The 20,087-nt window shown below is 39.4% G+C and overlaps 1 long non-coding RNA gene across 2 annotated transcripts in view; it reads right to left on the reverse strand.

Annotated features, from left to right (window-relative positions):
- LOC141378046 (uncharacterized) overlaps nt 1-18,961 on the reverse strand; it is a 31,077-nt gene extending 12,116 nt beyond the window's left edge. Inside the window, exon 1 of one of the 2 annotated variants that reach the window (XR_015478452.1) lies at nt 18,693-18,961. This is a non-coding gene — a long non-coding RNA (uncharacterized LOC141378046). The remainder of the gene's footprint in view (nt 1-18,692) is intronic. The other variant, XR_015478453.1, reaches the window with a different exon arrangement.
- Nucleotides 18,962-20,087: the final 1,126 nt, after the last annotated feature.

The following is a 20,087-nucleotide window of genomic DNA, read 5'->3' on the forward strand; positions in this document are numbered from 1 at the left end:
TCAGGGGTCACCACAGTGGAATGAACCACCAACTTCTCTGGCATATGTTTTACACAACAGATTCCCTTCCAGCTACCCAGAGGAAACCCAGAGGAACACAGGGAGAACATGCAAACTCCATACAGAAATGCCACGTGGCCCAGCAGGTACTCAAATCAACAACCTTCTTGCTGCAAGGTGAAAGCATTAACCACTGAGTTAACCACCACGCCTACCTGCAAACAATCACACTGGTGTGATTGGAACATTCTGTACATCATCAATGTGTACATCATACATGTGATCAATGGCTAAATTTAAATCTGTCCTTCTGCATGGCATAGGTTTCATTCATCCATGAAAAAAACATTGCAGAACATTTTTAAATGCAAACAATGATGCCTTGAGCACCCTGGGACCGTTTCAAGCTCATAACGGTGAACAATGCTTTGCTACGGTTTCCAAGTTTAAGGAAATGTTCTTTGGAAAGAGTGTGCAACAGGGTTTAAGAATTGTTTTTTTTTTTTGGTTGTGGGTGTGTCAAAACTGTCAGTCTGATCAGCAGCAGCATGTATATAAACCAGTAATAATGAGCCAGTGGGTCCAACCAAAGTCTGTTCTCTTTTGTTCTGGATGATCAGACTGTAAGATTGAACATATGTTTGCCATATTTTTACAAAAAAAAATAGCCGTCCTGCATGTTCACTGGTCAATAGGTTAAATAACAATGGGATTTGAAACAGGTGATGTCAACAGGTGATTGTAATTATAATTTGGTACAAAAGCAGCATCCAAGAGATTGGTGCTAGATTGGATATGGTTGCAGCCGGAAGTTTTTTTTTATAATAATTTTTTCTCCTTTAATTGGATAGGACAGTAGAGAGTAGACAGGAAAGTGTGGGGAGCAGAGAGAGGGGAAAGATTAAACTCTGGTCACCAAAAAAAACATTTTTTTAATTTTATTAACGCGTATCCAATCTAGACTTTACCCATTCAAGAAAGGTCTAGTTCTTTAAATGGGTCAGTGGCCATAAAACAAAAAGGAGAAGAAGGTTTAGTCCTTTAGGAGCAAAGAAAGGCAAAGAATTGCCAGTTTGCCAACAAATACGCAAGAAAATTATTGAAATGTATAAAACCAATGTTCCTCAAAAAAAGATAAGAAGACATTTGGATAATTCAATAGTGCATTACATAATAAAAAGATATTTAAGGAATCTGGAGGAATTTAAGTGCATATAGGACAAGGACACAAGCCTAAGCTGAAATACCAAGATCTCCAATCTTTTATGTGGCACTGCATCAAGAATCATCATTCATATAGGTAATGTCACCATATGGGCTCAGGACTACTTTGGCAAACTATTTCAGATAAAACTGTACACTCTCAGAAATAAAGGTACGCAAGCTGTCACTGGGGTGGTACCTTTTAAAAAGGTACACATTTGTACTTAAAAGGACCAAATTGGTACCTCAAAGGTACATATTGGTACCTAAAAATTTTAAGAGGAACACTTTTGTAGGTACTAATATGTACCCTTGAGGTATTAATATGGACCTTTTAGGTACAAATTTGTACCCTATAAAAAGGTACCTGCCCAGATACCTCACATACCTTTATTTCTGAGAGTTTACTGTGCCATAAAGAAAGCCCTATGTTAACAATGTCCAGAAGCGCCATTGACTTCTCTAGGCTTGGAGGCATCAGTATTTCACACATTTTTGAGGAGAAATGGACACAGTGTACGTTTCAAAAAAAGAAAAGGTTTATCCAGACTGTTACCAACAACAAGTCCAAAAACCAGTGTCTGTCGTGGTATGGGATTGTGTCAGTGCCCTTGCCAAAGGTACTTCTGTAATGGCACCATTAATGCTGAAAAGTACATAGAGATTTTGGAGCACAATCTGCAGCCTTCTTTTGCAGGGATGCACATGCACACTTCAACAAGACAACGCAGAACCCCATTCCAAACACATTACAAAGTCCTGGCTGCAGAGGAAGAGGATACAGATACTTGACTGGCCTGTCTGCAGTCCCGACCTGGTTCCAGTAGAGAATTAGAAAATTACAAAATGGTAAATGCTTTACTGTTACAACTTTTTTGGAAATGTGTTACAAGAACCAAAATTGCAATTCGTGTTTATTTTAAAAAAAAAAATCATGAGAAATGCATTAAACAAAGTGCTGTTGTATTGACTACAATAAAATACAAGTCAAAATAAAATTAGAAATCTTTTATCTGAATTTTCTATACTGTCCCAATCTTTTCTGATTTGGCGTTGTATTTTGACATGTAGGGCATGTGTTTTCTCTGATTGTACAGCTAGCTGATTTGTGAAATTGGTTCATTCACATGGATCCACATAAATGTGTCCCTTATAATGCAAGTGACTAACTGTAAACTGCCCCATATGTATATTTTATGTGTTGAATCTAATGTAGAGTACTCAGCTGATGTCTTACAGGATTGTTTGAGCAATATAACTTGCTCATACATGACAAAATGTTATGTCTCTTGCTACAACTTGTTGCATACACAAAACTGCATTTAAAATGCAATTAAATGCAAATAATGCTGCCTGCTGCTCTTCTCACCATTTCATCTGTTTTGATTTTTACATGCCACATTCTCCCCCTTGTTAATATACCAGGCAGATGAATATGCATGCAGCTTGAGGCACAATTAGCATAATGAGATGCTACTGAATCATGAGCTGCAATGTAATTACAATTAGTCGAAATTACTGAAGAGCTCTTTAATCAAATTTTCACTGCTAAGAATACAATTACTGATTTCACCAGACTCTATTCCTGCACTGTATGAATTCCAGTTAGACAGCTCTACAGTTGCAACAATATCATTTATCGACTATTTTAGCAAGCTCTGTAATTAATTTAGAGAGTTCTGCAAGTGCATTCCTACATACTTTATTTCACAGCATGTACACTAATAGTGTACTTAACAAAGAAAGTCTACTGGTTGTATATGGTAACTACATGGGTTACAGTTATGGGTAGGTAATGGATTGAGTTTAATTTTGACAACACTTTATTTATGTCCTTGTTACATGTACCATGTATTTACCTTAGTAATTACAACACTATACGCATAATTGCATAACTAACCCTACAAAATAACCCACACTCTAAACTTAACCGCATGGCAAATACACATAGCAAATAAATAGTAAATATATTAGTCAGTAGATAAATGAGTTATTACACAGTGTAAGGACAACTTAAAATAAAATGTAATACAAGCCTTTTTACTCAGTTTATGTACTATGATAAATACATTTGGTCTGGAACAGAACTGTACAAGAAAGTGCAGACACTGGTTTGGAGAGCTTGATATTTGTTTGATAATAACTAACATAAAGGAATTGTAACAGAGCTCAGCAATTCAATTGAAATCAAAGAAGAGGTAGTATGACTAGTCAAATTTAAAGTCAAACTATAAACTGCTTCTATAGGGATTGAGTCAAACAGATTGTTCCAAAGAGAGTACATTTTAAATTGTTTAACACTGGGTCAACACTATTTTAAGTTGATTAACATTGGGTTAACATTATCTTGAATTGGTTAAAGCTGTGATGATCTGAGTGGGGATCGAACCCGGGTCTGCAGTGTGGTTAGCAATAGCTCTTACTAGATGAGCTAAGTCAGCAACTGGTGGCCCAAGAGCAGAGGAGGAACAAAGTGAGTCCACAACTGATGAATTTCAAAAAAAAATAATATAGTCTTTACTGAGGTAAATTTGACAAAAAGGAGAGATAATATCTCTCTACAGCAGGGTTGAAAAGTACAACAAAAATAGGAAAGCCGAGCTTCCTGAAAATACATACAAAATAAAATAGACACGAGGGTCTCAAAACAATCAAACAGAAAAATAGCAAACAAGTCTTGAGAACAAGCAAAAAGTCTTGAGAACAACTTAACTGGAAACTGGACGAGGCAGCAAGAGGTTTAGTTCAGGACTGAACATAGAGCAGCATACAAAGCAGTCTTATATAGAGCAAAGAACAGGTGGTGGTGGTTACGCTGATTACAGGAGAGTTTAGAGGAACAAGAGTCATTACTGCCATCTAATGTTGAGGAGTATAGGGCAACATGTGCGCCCCCTGGTGGGTTGGAGGATGCGATAAAGTGCTGAGATATTACAGTAGCCCCTCCTCTAAGAACGTCTCCTGACGTTCCCTTTGTGCTCTCTTTGTGCCTGGTGGAATTCCTTGATGAGGGAAGGGTCCAAAATGTCTTTAGCTGAGACCCAGGTGCGCTCCTCCGGACCAAACCCATCCCAGTCGACCAAGTACTGTGTCCTCCCTCGTACCTGGCGACACTTAAGTAGTCTGCGGACCGTGAAAGCAGGGTGGCCATCAACAATGCGTAAAGCAGGTATGGGTGCTCTGTTGGGATGCAGGGTGGAGCAAAGAACCGGTTTTAGCTGAGAAACATGAAATGTCGGATGTATCTTTAGGGCACTGGGTAGTAGAAGCCGGTAGGCTACAGGATTGATCTTCTTAATAATCTTAAAAGGACCAACATAGCGTGGAGCCAACTTACGTGACTCTACCCGCAAAGGAAGGTTTCGGGTCGAGAGCCATACTCTTTGGCCAGTTCGGAGGGAGGGTCCTGCCCTGCGATGTCTGTTGGCCTGTTTCTGCTGATTGTGGACAGCCTTTCTCAGTGAAGTTCGAGCTTTCTGCCAGGAACGCCGGCAACGGTGAATAAACCGGGTGGCAGCTGGCACTTCCACCTGTGGTTCCTGACCAGGAAACAAAAGAGGGGGAAAGCCATAGACACATTCAAAAGGAGACATGTTAATGGAAGAGTGATGTAAAGTATTGTGAGCAAATTCTACCCAAACTAAATGGGAGGTCCAGCTGGAATGATTGTCTTCTGCCAGGCACCTTAGCGTCTTTTCTACTTCCTGGTTTACCCTTTCTGTCTGCCCATTAGACTGGGGGTGGTAGCCAGAGGACAGACTGATCGATGAGCCAATGAGCCGCCCAAAAGCTTTCCAAAACCTGGATGAGAACTGGGGGCCCCGATCAGAGACTATATCCTGTGGGAAGCCATGCAACTTAAAGACATGTCTCATTAGTAGTTCAGCTGTCTGGTTCGCAGTGGGAAGCTTTGGTAATGGTAACAAGTGACACATCTTAGAGAACCTGTCCACCACCACTAGGATTACCGTATTTCCCTGAGACGGAGGCAATCCTGTAATAAAATCAAGAGAAATATGGGACCAGGGGCGACTCGGGATGGAAAGTGGGTGAAGAAGTCCCTGGGGTCGAGTTCGGGGTTCTTTGCTCTGAGCACAGGTGGGGCAACTAGAAACAAACTCTTGCACATCTTTTCGCATCATTGGCCACCAGAACTTCCTCAAAATCAATTTGTAGGTTCTGTTAATACCAGGGTGTCCTGAGGGGGAGGAAGAATGTGCCCACTGTAAGACATCAGAACGCATAGAGTTAGGGACAAATAAGCTCCCAGATGGTCCATTACCTGGATCAGGGTGATGTTGATGTGCCTTTCTGATTGAGGACTCCAAATCCCACAGTATTGGAGCCACAATTCTGGAGCCAGGCATGATAGGTTCGGGGCAGCATGGCTTCTCAGAAGGTTCAAACTGTCTTGAGAGAGCGTCAGGCTTGATGTTTTTGGACCCTGGGCGGAAGGAAAGTGTGAATTTGAAACGGTTAAAGAACAGTGACCATCTAGCTTGTCTAGCGTTCAATCTCTTGGCATTTTGTATGTAAGTGAGGTTCTGGTGATCAGTCCAAATGAGGAAGGGGTGAGATGCTCCCTCAAGCCAGTGCCTCCACTCCTCCAAAGCTAACTTAATAGCCAGTAGTTCGCGGTTTCCAATGTCATAGTTGGCCTGAGTCGGCGTAAGTCTATGGGAATAGAAGGCACATGGATGAAGTTTGTTGTCTGCTTTACTTCTTTGGGATAGAACTGCTCCAACCCCTATATCTGATGCATCCACCTCCAGGATAAAAGGCAACTCAGGATCTGGTAAAGTGAGGATAGGTGCTGAAGTGAATCTATGTTTGAGGGTGTTAAAGGCTGTACTGGCCTTATCGTTCCAGGTGAAAGGGGTATTCGCCTTCTTGGTCAGGGAAGTTAGTGGTTCGGCAATAGAACTGAAGTTCCTTATAAACCTCCTATAAAAATTTGCAAACCCTAGGAAGCGCTGCACCTCTTTGATCGAAGTGGGCTGTGGCCAGTCCAGCACAGCCCTAGTCTTGCTGGGATCCATCTGTAAGCTGCCCTTTGAAACAATGAATCCAAGGAAAGAGACAGAGGAAACATGAAATTCACTCTTCTCTAGCTTTACGAAAAGCCCATGTTTGAGAAGTTCAATCAGTACCTTCCGAACATGTATCACATGTTCCTCGGGGTTATGAGAGAAGATGAGAATGTCGTCCAAATAGACGAAAACAAAGATGTTAAGCATCTCTCGTAGTACATCATTAATAAATGACTGGAAGACAGCTGGCGCGTTGGCTAATCCAAAGGGCATAACTTGGTACTCATAGTGGCCAGTGGGAGTGTTAAACCCGGTCTTCCACTCATCCCCTTGCCTGATCCTGACTAGATGGTATGCACTACGGAGATCCAGCTTGGTAAAGATGGTAGCTCCTTGTAGGATCTCGAAGGCTGTTGTCATTGGGGGAAGAGGGTAGCGATTCTTGACTGTAATGCTGTTGAGACCTCTGTAGTCAATGCAGGGTCTAAGGGAACCATCTTTCTTACCAACAAAAAAGAATCCTGCCCCGGCTGGTGACGTGGAGGGGCGGATAAACCACTATCTAGGGACTCCTGTACATACTTCTCCATAGCAGCTCTTTCAGGCCCAGAGAGCGAATACAACTTTCCGCGGGGTGGGCAGGTTCCAGGTAATAGATCAATGGGGCAATCATATGGCCTGTGAGGGGGCAGTGAGGCTGCTCGAGTCTTACTGAAAACCTCAGCTAAGTCAGAGTATTCGGGGGGAACTCGGGATATCTCGGGGGGAGTATTGAGCGACTTGGGAACAATCTGTGGCTTGGGAATAGTCATGATGTCCAGGGGGATGGCCTTGGTGTGCCTGGGGGGTTCTGGCTGAGTCTCAAGGGGAAGAGGGCAATGGCAAAGGGTTGAATCCTTGGTTGACTGACCAAACATGGTGTTCAAACTGGACCCCTTACATCTCCAACTTACTATAACTCCTTTAGACCAATCAATAAGTGGGTTATGGGTTACTAACCAGGGGTGTCCCAGGATTATGGGGATCTTGGGGGAATGAATGATGTGAAACTGAAGGTTTTCTTCATGATCTCCAATTCTCACATGGAGAGCTGTGGTGCATTGGTGGATGTGGCCTAAGCCTAGCGGATTGCCGTCTACTGCTGAGACTTTAAGGGGGTTTTGCAGGGTTAGGAGATCACAGGAAAGATCTTGAGCACACTTGAGGTCCATAAAGTTTCCTGCTGCACCTGAGTCAATGAAGATCTCCACCTCATGGGGTTGTTGGAGAGAGATGACTGCCTGGATGGTCAAACCAGAGAAAATGGGACAGGGAATCACACCTACTCTCGCCCCGGGGCCCCTACACCGGAACGAGATCTGACTTTTCCCGACAACTCTGGACATGTTGCCCGGAAATGACCCGGCTTCCCACAATAAATGCAGCACTTCTCCTTCATTCGTCGGGTTCTTTCAGAGAGCGAGATCCTTGTAGCCCCTAATTGCATAGGTTCCTCAGGATCCAGTGTGGGATAAACAACATTGTCATGACGGGACATAATTGTGTCCTGCTCTCTCTCTGTCTGCCGCTCCTTAAGGCGGTTATCCACCCGAATGGCTAAACCAATGAGGGACTCAAGGTCTGATGGGGAGTCTCTGAATGCCAGTTCATCCTTGAGCTTGGGAGACAATGCATTGTGAAAGATCGCTCTAAGTGCAGATTGGCCCCACCCACTCTCGGTGGCCAGAGTACGGAACTCAATGGCAAACTCAGCGGCACTGCGGGACCCCTGAGATAGTCTTAGGAGACGGCGTCCTGCCTCTCCACTGTCTGCTGAATGGAGGAACACTCTCTTCATCTCTGCTAGGAAGAGCTGGAGATTAGTGGTTACAGGGGACTTCTTATCCCACAAGGCTGAGGCCCAATCCAGAGCCTTGCCCGTAAGGAGCGTAATTATATATGCCACCTTACTGCAGTCAGTAGGAAAACAACTAGGTTGTAGTTGAAAGATCAAAGTACATTGAGTAATGAATCCCCTGCAGTTCTCGAAACTGCCATCAAAGCGCTGGGGAGGGGGCAACTTGGGCTCAGGTGTTGACAAGGGAACAGACTGTGGCGTAATTACCTGGGCCATTGTAGTCTGAGAGTGAGGATTCAAGAGGCTAAGAATTTCGCATAAAGTCTGGTCATGCTGCTGAATAGCGGTGGCTTGTTCTGAAAGTGCCGCAAGAATGCGATCCACATTTGAGACTGGTGCAGCCTCCTCTGCTGGGCGGTTTTCCATGGTTCAGTCCTGCTGTGATGATCTGAGTGGGGATCGAACCCGGGTCTGCAGTGTGGTTAGCAATAGCTCTTACTAGATGAGCTAAGTCAGCAACTGGTGGCCCAAGAGCAGAGGAGGAACAAAGTGAGTCCACAACTGATGAATTTCAAAAAAAAATAATATAGTCTTTACTGAGGTAAATTTGACAAAAAGGAGAGATAATATCTCTCTACAGCAGGGTTGAAAAGTACAACAAAAATAGGAAAGCCGAGCTTCCTGAAAATACATACAAAATAAAATAGACACGAGGGTCTCAAAACAATCAAACAGAAAAATAGCAAACAAGTCTTGAGAACAAGCAAAAAGTCTTGAGAACAACTTAACTGGAAACTGGACGAGGCAGCAAGAGGTTTAGTTCAGGACTGAACATAGAGCAGCATACAAAGCAGTCTTATATAGAGCAAAGAACAGGTGGTGGTGGTTACGCTGATTACAGGAGAGTTTAGAGGAACAAGAGTCATTACTGCCATCTAATGTTGAGGAGTATAGGGCAACATGTGCGCCCCCTGGTGGGTTGGAGGATGCGATAAAGTGCTGAGATATTACAAAAACTGGGTTAACACTACTTTGAATTGGTTAACACTGGGTTAACACTACTTTGAATTGGTTAACACTGGGTTAACACTATTATGAATTGGTTAACACTGGGTTAACATTATCTTGAATTGGGTAACACCATTTTAAAGTGGTGAACACTGGGTTAACACTATTTTAAATTGTTTAACACTGGCTCAACACTATTTTAAGTTAATTAACACTGGGTTCCCATTATCTTGATTTGGGTAACACTGGGTTAACACTACTTTGAATTAGTTAACACTGGGTTAACATTATCATGAATTGGGTAACACCATTTTAAAGTGGTTAACACTGGGTTAACACTGTTTTGAATTGATTACCACTGGGTTACACTGTTAACACTATTTTGAATTGGTTAACACTGGGTTAACACTATTTTGAATTGGTTAACACTGGGTTAACATTGACTTGAGTTGGTTAACACTTTTTAAAATTTTTAACACTGGGTTAACACTATTTTTAATTGGTTAACTCTGTGTTAACACTATTCACATGGACTGTTTTGACAATGTTTTTTGGTACCTTTCTTGGCTATGAATGTCTCGGAACCCTTTGTTTCTATAGAACAAGAAAGAGCTCTTGGATTTCATACCAAATATTTTTATTTGTCTCTTGAAGATGGATGATCTCAGGGGTTTGGAATGATATGTGTGTGAGTAATTAATAATAGAATTTTCATTTTTGGATAAACTATCCCTTTTATAGCAGGGAGGGTCTGCTGTCCAGAAAACCTTATTAAATGTTCAATCTAACATTTGGCCTCAGTGGGACAGAAGCAATTTGAACATTCGGGAAGACCTGTGCTGTAAGATTGACGATGGAGACAATGTATTAATCAACAGTTGTGTCTCTGTGGTGTCATTCATACCTAAAGACTTGTCTTCTTAAAACACCCATTATCTGCTAAACACTCATGAGGACCAACATTTGAACTATTTCTGTACTCGGTTTAGTCAAATGATCTCAACTTGTTTAATAAAACATTCTGACCTTTTGGCCTCACATTCCACTGACTCCACAGTGAGATGCATAAAAGTAAATTTGTTATCAGAAGTTTGCAAAACTGGGAAATAATATGCCTCTTTCAAGTTCCCATTGCTGCATATCAGCTTAGCTTAACAGGTAAAGGTTTAACATTAGAAAATAGTAAAACTCTTCAATTTGACCCTCAATAAAGGTCTGCTTCAAGCTCCATTAGAATTAGATTTTTTGTGATTATAATTGTAGAAACATTAAATTGGGAAGATGACTCTAATAATTTAAATTATAATAAATAAACTGTTTTTGGGATCTTCCATCTATCAAAGAATCCTAAAAAATAGTTGCATAAAAATATTTTAAAAACACCACATTGACAATAATAAATGTGCACCAAATTATATTATTAGAATGATCAGATCGAAAGATTATGACAAAAATCAAGAGTGAAGGAAAAATAAGGATTTTTTTTTACATATTTAAATAGAAATATTAAAGAATTAATATTTCTTTACCTTAGAATAATAAGGTTCTATCTGTCATTTTTGTCAAAATTGAGTTATTGACATATTATTAATAAATGACAACTTATTTTCATTATGGGATGTTTTTTTATAAGTTGTTTATTTTCAAGACTTTTTATTTAAAAACAAATGTTACGCACGTACTGTTTGCTTTATGAAATGCAAAAACTTTGAAGCTCAATATCTTAAAATCATTCAGAACGCAGATAGAACCTTATAATTCCAAGGTGACAATTTATACAAAAAACAATGTAATAAATTACAATATATAAAAATATGGGATTGATGGCAATTTTGCGATCTTTCTCCTGTCCTAAACTTTAGAAAATGCTAGTTTTTTTAACCTTGTGTATTGTTTAAATTTACTACATTTTCATTATGTTTGTGGCTGTTTTTGCCCCTTTAACTTCCATTATAATGACATTTTCTGATTGCAAAGCCATGTCACTGTAATCATGCATTCTTGATTGTTGTTAGTTTTCCCTGTTGGGAAGAGGTAGAATGCATATTTTTTTCCTGCTGATCATCAGTTGGCAATATTAACCCATTAGATAAGCCAGTGCAAAAAATACTGTGGCTTTTTTATGGATTTCTATAAAGTCATACAGCTGATTATAGTATGAATTTGTAAATACACTTACAGTTGAAGTCAGAAGTATTAGCACCCCGTTTTTTTTATTTTTTTTTATTTAATATTTCCTAAAGGATGTTTAACAGAGCAAGGAAATTTTCACAGTATGTCTGATAATATTTTTTCTTCTGGAGAAACTTTTATTCCAGCTAGAATAAAAGCAGTTTTAAATTTTTTTAAAAAGCATTTTAAGGTCAAAATTATTAGCCCCTTTAAACTTTTTTTTCGATATTCTACAGAACAAACCATCGTTATACAATAACTGGCCTAATTACCCTAACCCGCCTAGTTAACCCAATTAACCTAGTTAAGCCTTTAAATGTTACTTTAAGTTGTATAGAAGTGTCTTGAAAATGTCTAGACACAAAAATATTTATTGTAATTTATTGTAAAATCATCCCTGTTGGGGTCAAGTTTACCCAACAATGAAAACTTCAACATAGACTCATTCAAAAATGTAGCCCTATATACATTTCTGGAGATTGCAAATTATCTAGCCAGAGCTACGTATGACTGCATTTCATCTTCAAAGGGTCATGACACCCCTCACTTTCGGTTCAAATCTACGTCAAAATTTTTTTTAAAAATGCATCCTAATGGGCGTGGAGCTCCGCAAGCAAAGGGCAGGAGTGGGCGTGGCCTGCAGGGGAGAAGGAGGGGAGCAAACAACTGTTGTCAGTCGGCTCATAAAATGAGACACAAACCCTGAAGAGACGAATGAGTTTATAGTCTACAAAGTTAAAATGCAAAGAAATAAAAAATAATTGAATGCCCTGCTACATTTGTTATTTGTAATTTCATATACAGATAACTACAATTTAAATCATTATAAAGATAATCTTGCTTATATAAACACTAAATGAGGACTTTTCCCTCAATCCCCATGTCTGAATCATAGGTCTGAATGCAGACTCAGTTCAGCAGGTCTCTTGCCCTGTCTATTTTAACCATTAGCCCTATCGGTAATCTAGAGGATTTAGGCAAACACAGCAGCACGGCGATGTGTCTAAATGTGAACAAACTCCTGATAAAGTCAACGTCCACCAATCTCCAATTCTCATCCTGCTCTCCCGACAAAAATGCTTGCTGCACACAAACAGCTTTGCTGTATCGGCCCTGATCAGCCCTGACAGGATCGCTGGGAAAAACATGCAACAAACCCTGTGAATCTTGAAAACAAACACATACGACCCTTCATGAACAGCTAAATACTGTGTGCCGTGGGTGTGTGTCTCACAGCTTGGCACTGGCAGGTCTGCCTTGCCTTCGGAAAGCACGTGCAGTCATGAATAATTAAGAAGCAGGCTCTTCTCATAGGATAAGAAAACTCCGCTATGAATAATAATGAGAAACTGACGCCTCATCTTTGCACTTGCAATTTTGCGCTACGTCACAGATTTTGATCCCGCCCCAAAAAGCCCCAAAAGCTCAAAATTATCCAGTTTTCTCCAACATTAAAGCTGACAGGTGCTAACATTGTCTTAACTGATGCTCAACACACACAAATCTGTTAAAATCTTTAAAAAGTATCCAAGGGTTTGGTGAACCTTTAAAACAAACAATACGGGGTGGTGACCGCTTGCCTCCGTATGGACGATAGTTCGACATGAGATGCAGGGCGGAGTTGAACATGACAATGAGGTTTTAGTCTTGCAAAGAACAGTTCCAGAAAGCATTTTAGACTAAAACTAAAGCTAAAAAACAAAATAGACAAGTAAATAACAAGGTGAGAATGCGGTAAAATCTGAAAACGTAATAAAAATTAGAGGGCTTTTCTTTTTCTGGATTGCTTTTAAAAAACTGCGGTTGGGTTTAGGGAAGAAGGTGGGTGGGTCAATCTGTCCTTTTTAAAACACTATTGGTTAGGTTTAGAGAAGGAGGTCAGTTGGTCTGTCAGTAAGTCAGTCAACAGCGGTTTCTGGTGGATTTATGCAAGAACAGCAAGCGGGAATGGCAATCGCGAGAGAAATTTGGGATCTCAAAAAGCATACACAGCAGCCTCTGGTGGATTCGTGAAAACAAAAACTGCAATAAAGAACTTAGCTCCTGGGATGTATTTTGCTCTCTTCAGAAATGTATATAGGGGTACGTAATCAGAATGAGCTTGAGTTGGAAAACTTCCACTTCTTTAAGAACATTTGTAACGGAATTATCAACAAACAAACAAAATAGAAAGAAAGAAAAATAGACTCTATGTCTCAGTTTCGAGTACAGAATATTACACAGGCACTTTATTATTAAACATACAATTTCTACAATTCTGCTTGTGAATTTCTACAGTGAAGTGCCTCCAGCTTTGCTTCTGTCAGCGCAGGAAGAAGGAGGTGCCCGTTCCGTCTTCTTTATCAGAAATAGCAACAGCTCTTGTCCAAGGTAAATTGGGTGTGCATGAACATAAACTTCCACAGGAGGTATTTTACTGTTGTTCTTAGCTTGCACATTGGTTTGGAATGGCGAAATCCTCTCATTATCACTACACAGAAACGCCTTTTGATTGTTGTGCCAGGAACAAGAGGAAAGTACATGCCAGACTACAGGATAAATCTATCAAATATGATTACATCATTAGGAGAGAGATAAAATAGAAACATGTTATTTGTTTACCTTTAACCTTTTGTTTAATATAAACTTTGCTACTATGGTCAACAGGTACATTTGAGCTTTATAGACATAACACTGCCTTTAATGCCTTTATTTTGCAATATCAGCTGGATTAAATTAAGTGTTTTTATTGACCAACTTAAATTTCATTTAATACACTCATTAAAATGCCTTTGTTCTATTTATAAAAGCTGTGGAAATGCAAACTGTAAACCAGTGAAACACACATTGTTTTCATTAATATGATTTATACAACATTGTTTTCAACTAAAAGCTGTGTGTGTACCTTATTTTGGGACCAAATATTGCCACAAGTACAGCAATACCATTAAAATTGTGACCTTGTGAGGACTTTTTTTTTTTCTTGCTCACTATGAGGCAAACAACTAGTAAATCACTCAGAATTAAGTACTTAAAACTTTTAAAGAGCAGATTGCTTTCTGGGAGGGTTGGGTTTAGGGGTAGGGGACAGAATAAACAATTTGTACAGTATAAAAATCATTACACTTATGGGAAATCTCCAGAAAGATAGCTGTACATGTGTGCGTATGACTGTCTCTCTCACTTTTTCTTTGTGTGTGTCAACAATAGTGTTTTGGGGACCTGGAAATGCAAAATTTTGAAAACAATATCATTAATGTCTCTGTTTAGACCACAAAAAAATGTGTTTTTGTTTAAACAGTGATGTTGTGTCTCTTGTATATTGCTTGTGCAGTAGACATACACCTACCAACTGTATCTATGGAGTCGGGGTACAACCACATGCCAGTTGACAATGGGATGTGAAAATAAGGGGTTTTCTTAATTATTAATAATAGTAATTATTATTATTATTATTATTATTAGCGATTCGGTGGTGCAGTGAGTAGCGATGTCGCCTCACAGCAAAAAGGTCGCTGGTTCGAGCCTCGGTTGGGTCAGTTGGTATATCTGTGTGGAGTTTGCATGTTCTCGTCATGTTTGCATGGGATTCCTCCGGGTGCTCCGGTTTCCCCCACAAGTCAAAAGACATGTGGTACAGGTGAATTTATGTAAGCTAAAATTGTCCATAGTGTATAAGTGTGAATGAGTGTGTATGGATGTTTCCCAGTGGTGGGTTGCAGCTGGAAGGGCATCTGCTGCGTAAAACAAATGCTGGATAAGTTAACAGTTCATTCAGCTGTGGTGACCCCAGATTTAATAAAGGGACTAAGCCGAAAAGAAAATGAATGAATGAATGAATTATTATTATTACAATACGGTCGCCTCACAGCAAGAAAGTCGCTGGTTCAAGCCCAGGCTGGGTCAGTTAACATTTCTGTGTGGAGTTTGCATGTTCTCCCCGTGTTCTCGTGGGTTTCTTCTGGGTGCTCCAGTTTCCCCCACAGTCCAAAGACATGCGCTATAGGTGAATTGGGTAAACTAAATTGGCCGTAGTGTATGTGTATTAATGTGAGAGTGTTGGGTGTTTCCCGTTGTTGGGTTGCGGCTGGAAGGGCATCAGCTATGTAAAACACATTCTGGGTAAGTTGGTGGTTCATTCCGCTGTGCAGACCCCTAATTAATGAAGGGACTATTCCCAAAATAAAATGAATGAATAAGTAATATTATTATTATGTGTATATGTCTGTTTAAGCACGCACCCAAAACCTAGTCCACTTTTTTTACAATGCTTAAAATCATGTTTATAGTCCTGGTAATCAGTTCATTGTGAGCTTACAGCTGTGTGTGAGTAATCAGATGGAATCAGGAACTGGTGTGTGTGAGATGCATGATAGTATTTGTAGTTTAGTTCAGTAATAGGTGTGTAGTTCTCCATTGCTCTGCCCAGGCTAGCTCGCTGGCAATTGTGACACCAACATAGATTCTTATGTAGTGATGGGCAAAATGAGGCTTAATGAAACACTAAAACAGTCAAAGCAAATGTGTCGAAGCTTCAAAACCCATATCTACAGTGCCACCAAGTGGTCATTTTTTATGTATTGCTCTGGAACAGCTTCAGCAAAGAAACAGTTAAGCAAATTGAGGTATTAAGGCTGAATTATACTTCTGAGTCAAGTGTACGTGTATGCTCCGGCGCCGCCTGTGCGCGGTTGCATAGCTCCCGCCGTCGCTGACATGCATCTCTTAAAAAAATTTAACTATGCGGCACAACGACACATAGTGCAAGCTCTGTGATTAGTCGGCTTGGTAGCGCTAACCAGTGTGGGCAGGGCCAAGAGTCATACGAACCCGTTGCAAGTGTTTACAAGTGTCGAGTTCCGTGAAGGAGCTACAGATAGAAAGTTTTGTGTTGTGTTTACCTTATGATCATAGTTGTTGCACGTCCGCCGGTTCCCACCTTTGAATGAGCGAGTTTGAGCTACTTGTACATTAAGGTAGCGTTTAGAAAAAACAAAACCCCAGCTAAGATACTCGACACAGAGGAACATAAAAACCTCACTGCCAGCTAGCGTTTTGGAAGTGTTATTGCAGAGCAACACAAACCGCGCGCAGAAGTATAAATGCACAGCAACATGCAAGGCATGCGCCCTGGGTCACGCGATCACTCGACGGAGAAGTACTGTATAAACCAGGATTTGAACCCATGTAGTTGAGGCTTAAAGTGATTTCAAGTGAAGCGGTGAGAGTTCCAGACAAGCATACAGAGATCCAGCGGGATGCAACTATAGATGTTAGTTTTCTCTAAAGGCTTTTTTCTGTAACAAGTTTTGTTTTAACATTGTTCTGACATCCGAATGAACACTTATAAATATGTCTTGTTAAGGTCATAAAAATAAGCATTATACTACTTTGTACAAGTCGTGATTTGAACTCAAGCCATGTGCAGCACAGTTACTCTGTGCACATGCATGGTCCTCTAGGCTAAATGAGTTTTTTCCCAACCCTGTCAGCCAAATCCAGATTTGCAAGGTCTCGAAACACTTCTAAAATGATTGATGCTTTGAATCACTTTAGTCACGTGGCCTGTTGTTGCGAAACACTTTAGCTACATGACCTAGGTGTTTTGGATCATGCTTCGGTGCATTGTTTTGAAACACTGTGTGGAAACGTCAGTTTCACGTCGGCCATCCCTATTCTTATGATTTTTAGATTGATTTACTGCAGGAGGTAAAAATGTAGTTTAAGACACAAAACATTAGGTAATGGAAAAGCCATGCTTTTATCGTGCATATGCACCTTCAGTAAATGTCTTTTTTATGTTCAAGTTTTTTTTATTTGCCCCTATGTTTCTGTTTTTGTGGCTTCTTTCAGTTTTGTTTCAGATTCCCACTTGTTAGTTGGCTTGTTTACTAATTATCTTCACCTGCTCCTCATTTATCTGCCTTTGTTTTTGTGCCTCTGCATTTTCAGGTGTTTGTTTGATTTCCATATTTCCTTCAGTTTCTTTTGACTGTTAAAAAAAAACTTTTGATAACACTTTATTTTGATGGTCCATTTAAGGATTAGACTGTCTGCTTAATATCTGCTGATACTGATTCTTCAACAGACATTTAACCGACTATAAGAAACTATGCAAGTACATGTCAACCCCAACCTAGTCTACTTATAATGTAATGAGAATTAGTTGGCATGTAGATGCAATGTAACTTATATTCAACAAACAGACCATCAAAATAAAGTGTGACAAAACTTTCATTGTTTTAACTCTGTCATCTTCATGAGCACACATGAAAACGTGTTCACAAGTGTAACACGTGCAACCCTGTTTGTCCATATTAAAATGTGGGTAGAGCTAAATTAATCAAAATGTTGTTGTTAAAAGGACAAAGTAAACAATCCGCTGGTATTATATAACATCAGAGCCATTATACGCAAGATTGAGCATTTCTCTGGCAGCCATATTAAGATCCCAAACGTTTTTGTTACGTAACATTTACTAAACTATTATTTGATCCATCTAGCTATCCAACTATTTTCTTTTGTTTGGAAAAATTTCTGCATGACCCCATCTCTCGTTTGCCACGCAAATGACAACGGACATGTTTCAAAGGCGAAGCAGCTATTCACATAACCAACTGCTACCTCCAATCCAGACTTGGCAGGAAGAACTAACAGGCATCTATTTTGGCTCGTGTCCTAATTGGTCTAAAAATACACGTATTGTCATCGATCAATTAATTTGTTAACACATACATTCTTTCTTTTCACAACTGTGTTTATGAAACAGTTTTACACATCAAAAGGATGGCATTTCAAGGGTGCATTGTTTCGTCCGAGAATAGAGGTTCGATTGTGAAGAAAGGAAGTCACGAGTTTGGGATTTCATCCCAGCCATCACGAAGTACAACACCATGTTGTTCAAGAACGTTTTTCGATTGTGTCACACACACACCTGCAAAAAGTCAGCCTGGATGTGAAAACAAATTAGCGAAATAATACCCTAAAGCTCAAGCAGGTGTGTTTAGATCTATATCCTGGTATAAAAAACAACCAGCTGTATTTTATACAGTGACGAACCAGACAAAGTGAGATGATAATTCCACTCTAAGGAATACTCAAGTCATTATCTTAATCAGACCACTGCACTCTTCCCAGAATTCCACTCTCTGCTGTGTTACTGCATATACACTTCTGTAAAGAATGTAAAGACGGCATGGACTGAAATTCAGATGCTATCTAGCAGAATGATGATTGAGGCCAGCATTATGCGCATGTTGAGTGATTGAAGGGAGAAAGCTGATTTTACTGTCTCACTGCATCTGTGAAAAGTTTTCCAGGGTCAAATTTTAAAAAGAGGCTCTGCACAGCTGCCAAAATGACAAGAAAAAAAAAACACCAAATGTGACGGCAGAAGTGGATTAACTCAAAAAAGCTTCAATCTGTTGAACTCTTGGAGGGTGCAGGTGCAAGCTTCTGCTCACCTGAGGTCTGACACTGCCTTGAACTCCTCCAGTTCCTCTAAGAGACTCCCAGAGCTCTCTGGTTCCATTAAGAGTCCACAAACAACAGCACCGTTCATCATGATTCACTCGTTTCCTCTGAAAGTAAGATGAATGACCTTGTTTAATATGTAGAGTTTCAAGAGGATAGTGAACCAGAAGTAAGTTCAAAGGAAAATTACTCATCTTGGAATTTCCAAATTTGAGATTTCTTGAAAATTGCATCTTTACAATGTCATAAGGCTGGTCATCTGCAAGACAAATGCACAGGAGGACATGCAGAGAATCTCAGTGGGCGATCGTGTGCTCATAAGTGCGCATTTGTTAACATACCATGGAATCGATTACAGTATTAATGATGCAAGTGTGGATAATACCTGATGTGAGTCAACCATGTAAGGAGTTGAAAAACACTTCTCTCGCCCACTAATCTGGGGACTCCTATTACTTTTATTCAGAGAATTAACAGAAACATATGAGGATGTGTATTAACAAATTAAATCTTTCACTTTGTGGTAAATTTGACCAGTGGACATTCATGCTACTGACGAATTTATCATGAAGATTATTGCAAATACAAACTCAACATGGCAGATCTATTTTAAAACATAAAACATAAAAAAATATATAAAATTGTTGACATTTTCTATTTTTTAATTTGTAATTTAAATGTGTTATCTTTCTATATCTAAAAATGTTAGGTGAACAAAGTCTTATTTTAATGAATATAACTGTTAAATAAAACTGTTTTGTTTAAATGCACCAAAAATTATTGTCTTTATTCTCTGAAAAATTGATAAAATATTCATTTTTAAAAGGGGTTGTAGTCATTTATGCTATAAGCCCTGTATATGTATTTTTTTCTCTAATCAATTATCTATTTTTTAATCTCTCTTATCTATATCTCCCCTATTGTTAAATCTGAAATTAATTTATATGAACATATAGTTGAAGTCAGAATTATTAAACCCCCTGAATTATTAGCAACCCCCACCCGCCACCCATATATATATATATATATATATATATATATATATATATATATATATATATATATATATATATATATATATATATATATAGCTTAAAGGTGCTAATAATTTTAACCTTAAAATGTCAGACATACTATGAAAATTTCCTTGCTTTGTTAAAGATCATTTGGAAAATATTTAAAAAGAAAATTAGTTGGAAAGTATATGTAAATAGCCAAGAGCATGGAGTGACTGTAAAACACATCTTGTAGCAACACAACTAACATCCTGTATAAATCTCCATATATGTTCATGCAACTGAGTCAAGCTCAAAATCCTAGCCTCAAAATCCCTGCTTAATCACTTATCTTACTATTGTGCAATACCCCTCAGATCAACATTAAAG

The sequence above is a fragment of the Danio rerio genome, chromosome 2 (genome assembly GCF_052040795.2).
Source record: "Danio rerio strain M-AB ecotype USA chromosome 2, GRCz13ab, whole genome shotgun sequence".
In the NCBI taxonomy this organism is placed as follows: Eukaryota; Metazoa; Chordata; class Actinopteri; order Cypriniformes; family Danionidae; genus Danio; species Danio rerio.